Source organism: Ovis aries, chromosome 17 (assembly GCF_016772045.2).
Source record: "Ovis aries strain OAR_USU_Benz2616 breed Rambouillet chromosome 17, ARS-UI_Ramb_v3.0, whole genome shotgun sequence".
Lineage (NCBI taxonomy): Eukaryota > Metazoa > Chordata > Mammalia > Artiodactyla > Bovidae > Ovis > Ovis aries.
In genome coordinates this window covers 53,235,473-53,241,472 of record NC_056070.1, presented here as the reverse complement: position 1 = coordinate 53,241,472, position 6,000 = coordinate 53,235,473, and positions in this window count along the sequence as shown.

The window sequence follows — 6,000 nt, the reverse complement described above, 5'->3', positions numbered from 1 at the left end:
AGGAAGAGCCCACATGTCATGGAGCAGCTAAGCCTGTGTACCACAGCTTACTGAGCCCTCGTGCCTGGAGCCTATGCCCCGAAACAAGAGAAGCCCCATAGCAAGAAGCCTGTGCATCATCGAAAGGAAGGGAAGCCCCACTCGCCAAAACTAGAGAGAGCCTGCGGGCGGCAGTGGAGACTCAGTGCAGCCAAAAATGAATGCATTTTTTTAAAAAAGGCTTGAATCTGTCCCCCAGCCACACACACTTAACAGCTATGTAGTCTTGGGCAAATGACTACATGACTTCTTGCTTCAGTTTCCCCGCCTATACAGAGAGGAGAGAGTGAAACTTTCAGTGTCTGGCAAGAAGATGCCCAATAAACGCTTACTACTGTTAAAATTATCATCCTTTGCCACTAAGCCTTTCCAATGAGGAGAAACAGCAGCGACAGATATTATTTATTTCTACAGCACGTCTCAGTCACCCTAAGCCCCAACACCACCTAGCCTGGATACCCCGTCTACCCCCTCAGTCACCACTGTTCACCCATGCACAAAATCCAAAACAGGTTATGAGAAAAATTCAGCATAATTTATTAAATAGTTTCCAAGGGCTCCTCCAAGGAGCATTAACAATCTCAGTATGATAAATATCAATAAATTAAAATAGCTGTCACCTCCTGCCCTCACAAGGGTATAATACAATTTAAGTCTTCCGAAGAAGAACATTCTATAAATAACAAGACAACAAAGAACAACGAAATAACTTGAAATCATTTTCAAGTTAGCTCATTTATATCTCAGTCTTCCCAGGACTTGCAATTTTGAGGCTTCATTGAGATGATAACTAGAATGATTTACTTAACTCACAGCAGAATTCTCATACACAGCTGTCACTCATCTTTTTTTTTTTTTTTTAAGGCTCCTTGCATTCCTGCCATTCAAAAGGAACAGGGTCAACCAGATGGTCTTCAGTGACCTTCTGGGCTTCAGTGCCCACTAATTTTAGGCACTTTGAAAACATTTCTAAAACACACTTGACGAACATTTTACTTTGATAGGTGTCTTTAGGCACAGAAACGTCTGGCGCACGTTGCAATTCAAGTTTTTTGAGATGGTCCATGACATCAGTAAAATTACTTGTGTCATTGAAAAATGATTTGATCGCTCTGAAATAAGGCAGGATGGCTGAGCTGTTGATGTTGTGTGGTGGCTGGGGGCTCACAGAAAAACACTGCATGCGGCAGGTGCAGGATTTGGCCACTCCCTTCTCTTTCTGCTCCTGTGGAAGGAGGAGGGGAAATGGGTGAGCATTAGTGTTGCAAAGCAGCCAGAAATCCTGATAGCTCCTGGGTCGGGAAGATCTCCTGGAGAAGGAAATGACAACCCACTCCAGCATTCTGGCTAGAGAATCCCACGGACTACAGTCTGAATCCCTGGCAGGCGACAGTCCAAGGAGTTGCAAAGAGTCAGACACGAATGAGCAGCTAAACATCAATGACAAGTCGAGGAGCCTGGGCAGTGCTTTCTCTTCAGCGGCTCATCTAACCAGTGCCACAAGCCTGCAAGGCTGTGATGGTCACTGTCCCCTCTCCCAGGAGAAACTAAAGCTTAGCTGGTTTGTGGAGCTGGTGCAAGATCAGGTGATGGAGTGGGATTCCAACCCACATCAGGCCCCATTCCCAAAGCCTGTGCCACTAACTGTGGCTCCATCCTGCCTCTTCTGAGCATCTCTGTCTCCTCTCCTCTGAGGACCGCACAACCTTCTGGAATCCACTCTTAGCTGCTTAGGGGCCCAGAGAGGTGGGGAAGGGGAAGGCGTCTGCATTTCTGTGCTGCTCCTGGTTCTCTGTGACTCCGTGTAAAGTTGATATATCCCCCTCTCAATAGCATTGAAACACGTATATTACCACATGTGAAATAGATCACCAGTCCATGTTCGATGTATGAAACAGGGCACTCAAAGCCGGTGCACTGGGGACAACCCTGAGGGGTGGGATGGGGAGGGAGGGGGGAGTTCAGGATGGGGGACACATGTACACCCATGGCTGATTCATGTCAATGTATGGCCAAAACCACCACAATATTGTAAAGTAATCAGCCTCCAATTAAAATAAATTAATTTAAAAAAATATCCCCCGCTCCTAGCCAGGGTGGGAGGTGGTGGTTACTAGAAGCATCTCATCAACCTGAAGCTGCCTGATCACCAGAGCCAACAGCCTCTGCCTTTGCATCTGTAGAGGGAAGCCAAGGCAGGGGTGTCCCTGGCGGCTCAGTGGTTAAGAATCTGCCTGCCAATGCAGGGAACACAGGTTCCATCCCTGGTCCAGGAAGATCCCACAAGCCGCAGAGCAACTGTGCGCTGATGCCACAACTTCTGAGCCCTTGCTCTAGACCCTGTGCCCCACAACCAGAGAAGCCACTGCTATGAGAAGTCCGCACACCACAACTAAAGAGTAGCCCCCGCTCTTCGCAACTAGAGAAAGCCCGTGTGCAGCAATGAAGACCCAGCCCAGACAAAGTTAAATAAATAAACTAAACACACACACACACAAAGCCAAGGCTAAAGTTTAAATGCCAGGATGGAAGGGAAGAGCAAGGCCAATCTTACGAATCACTTCCACGTGTTGCTTTCTGTTTACTCAAAGCTGTGTAAGAGCTTCTGTCTTGACCACAACCCTGAGAAACTGAAGGAGCATTTTCATGTACTCAGCTTCACACTTTCCCTGCTGTGGGTTAGGCTCAGCCGGGCCTCTGCTAGAGGCTGACAGAGCCCTAATTCATAAGTAACACCCACACAGACATCTAATGTGTTAACCACCCTTATCTGCTGTAAGAGACGCTCCTTGTGACCCACAGGAGGATTTTAGCATCCTATATTTTCTGGGCTATCATGTACAGCTTAGGCTGAGATTGGCTGCTCTTTGAAGAGCAGGGCAGGAGGAAAATAAATTTACCTGTGAACCGAATATGTCAGGGATGAACAAGCCCACAAAAGTAGGGGTGTGTGAGAAATTGAGCTTGGCTCGCTGGGCAAATCTGTGTCTCTGACCCCCACCACCAACCTCACAAAAATTCCATCCTAGCCTGTCTGTGCTGAAGCTGAAGCTCCGATACTCTGGCCACCTGATGTGAAAAGCCAACTCGTTGGAAAAGAGCCTGATGCTTGGAAAGATTGAAGGCAGGAGGAGAAGAGGGAGACAGAGGATGAGATGGTTAGATAGTATCACCCCCTCAATGGACATGAATTTGAGCAAACTCCAGGAGATAGTGGAGGACAGAGGAGCCTAATGTGCTACCGTCCATGGGGTCATAAAGAGTCAGACACGACTGAGCGACTGAACAAGAACGACAAAAGCCTGTCTAGCTGTTCCCGTCCCTTCCGGGTATGTCCACAGCCCTAGCTTCTGGTCTGAAAAAGAGTAGGCTTCTTCTGGGGGCCAAGGAAGGCATTTCAAAGAAAAGGCTTAGAAAAGAAATCTGGTGGGCACTTACATATTCTTTCATGAGTTTCGAAAATGAGAACTGCAGTTCTGTGATCACAGCTGATTGCATGTCCCGTGGTAGTGGATGGCTGTGGGAGGAGAGCAAGGCTCCCGAACAGCAGAGCAGGAGCAGGGCAAGCCCGGAGGATCCTGGAAAAAGAGAGTGATGCCGTGAGGTGCGTGGCCCGCACACCCCGACCTGCCCCAGCTTCCACCGCTGGAGCTGGGCCGGGCTGGGCCCCTCCAGTCTTCCTCTCTGTCTGGGGAGACCCGACCGTGCCCGCCAGCATCAGTGGTCGCAGGACCCAATGATACCTGAGGCGGAGACCATGGCAGGAGAGAGCGAGGCTGCTTTGGCAACAGCTGCTGGAGTGAGATGTGCTCGCCATACTCTTAGGGAGGCATATATATAAAGGGCCAGTTGCAAGGAAGAGAGACACTAAAAGTCCCACCCATGGCAAAATCATTACTCAGCTTTTCTCCAGAAAACATTTTCAAATTTCTGCCATCCGAGTCTGGGTGAAAGCAAGGCTGGAAGGAAATGCTGAGGTTACCCTCAAGGTGGGCAGATGCCTGACTCAGTGCAGATACACACACGGCGCCCACAGGAAAGCATACACGTCTTTGCCATTTCTTCTTGGAAAGAGCTTGGTGATTTGACTAGAAGAGATTTCAAAGCCCCCGGGGTAGACTGGCAGAACCCCCAAGGAATGCATGACTAACCAGAGTTGAGGGTCAGTGCCCGACAAGAAATTTCTGGGGAGGGTCATGGTGAGTGTGTGTAGGTGTAAAGCTGGCACAAAGCTTATAAAATGTATTATCTCTGGAAGTTTCTGAAGCATGCCCATGCCAGAGCTCGGGGACAGCCCGGATAACCACTGTGTACTTGAGTGAGTCAAAGGTGTTGACTCCCCTCTGTTTGGCCTTGAACATCCTTGGATCCTCCACAGCATCTTTGTAATCACAGGCCTCAAGCCAGAATCCATGCTCCAGAGTTACCTGGTTCTTGTCAACTAGTTTTTAAATTTTTACTTTTTATATATTTCGGTCGGGCTGCTCGCAGCATGTGGGATCTTAGTTCCATAACCGGGCCCAGTGCAAGGGAAGTGCACATTCTTCACCACCACACCACCAGGGAAGTCCCGGAGTTATTTGCTGAAATCACTTACTTGTATTTTGAGAGCCATCTCTGACCTGACGTTCTTCTCAGCTCTCAGAAATGACAGCCAAAAAGTTAGATGAGGTCTCTGACTTCAGGAAACTGTGTTCTCGTGGGCAAGGAGCTGACAGCAAACACCATTAATAAACAAGAGTGGATCAGAGATAGAGATAGGCAGAGAGTGACAGATGACATATGCAGTCAGGGGAGCAGGAAACGTCTCTCTAATGAGATATCACTGAAGCTGAGACCTAAAAGATGAGTAGGAGTCTGCTGTGGGAAGATCTGGCAAATGGGTGCTCCAAGCAGGGGCCCCATGGTGCAAAAATGATCCTGATGTCACAGGTCATGGTAGCTGGAATGAACTGAGAGAAGGAGAGGGTGGTGGAGAGCTGGGCAGAGGCCAGGCCACAGACAGCTTTAAGGAACTTAGGTTTAGGACTTCCCTTGTGGTTCACTGGTTAAGACTCCGAGCTTCCAGTTCCTCCACTGCAGGGGGCATGTGTTCGATCCCTGGTTGGGGAACTAAATGAATGAATGAAGCCGCTCAGTCGTGTCCGACTCTTTGCGACCCCATAGACTGTAGCCTACCAGGCTCCTCTGTCCATGGGATTTTCCAGGCAATAGTGCTGGAGTGGATTGCCACTGGGGAATTAAGATCCCACAGGTCACGTGTGGTGCAACCAAAGGAAAAAAAAAGAATTTGGGTTTAATTCTAAGTGTGATGAGGCACCGCTGCATGGCTGTAGGTGGGGAAACATAGGCTCTGGTGTCCTTTAGAGAATGAGAAAGAGATAGGCTGCTTAGTGGACAATGGGTTGTGTGATCCAGGGTGGAAGCGGAGGGCCCAGGTGGGTTATGCAGCCATACAGGTGAGAGGTGATGGTGACTTGGACCTCTCAAGTAGTTGGAGATCTACGGGACGGCTGGTGGACTGGTGCGGAGATGAACTGAAGAGAGGAATCAAGGGTGGCTCCAGGGATTTAAATAAAGCCACTGAATGGTTAATGTGCCGTGAGGGGAAAAAGTCTGGAGACGAGAAATCAAGAGTCCTATTTGGAGTGAGTTAAGTTTGAGATGTCCTCTGGCCATCTATTTAATGTCAGGTCAGCCACTGGATAAAAGTCACAAGCTCAGGGATGAGGTCAGACCTGGGTGGTTCATAGAACCCAATGTACACCAAAAGAGACAGCTGGCAACCCCCTTCCACCCTTAAGCCCAAGTCCTTCTCTAGTCATTGCTGTCTCTTTCCTCCTCTTTTAAAAAATATTTATTTTTATTCATTTAGCTGCACTGGGTCTTAGCGGCAAAATGTGGGATCTAGTTCCCTGACCAGGGATCACACCCAGGCCAACTGCATCAGGAGTAGAGTCT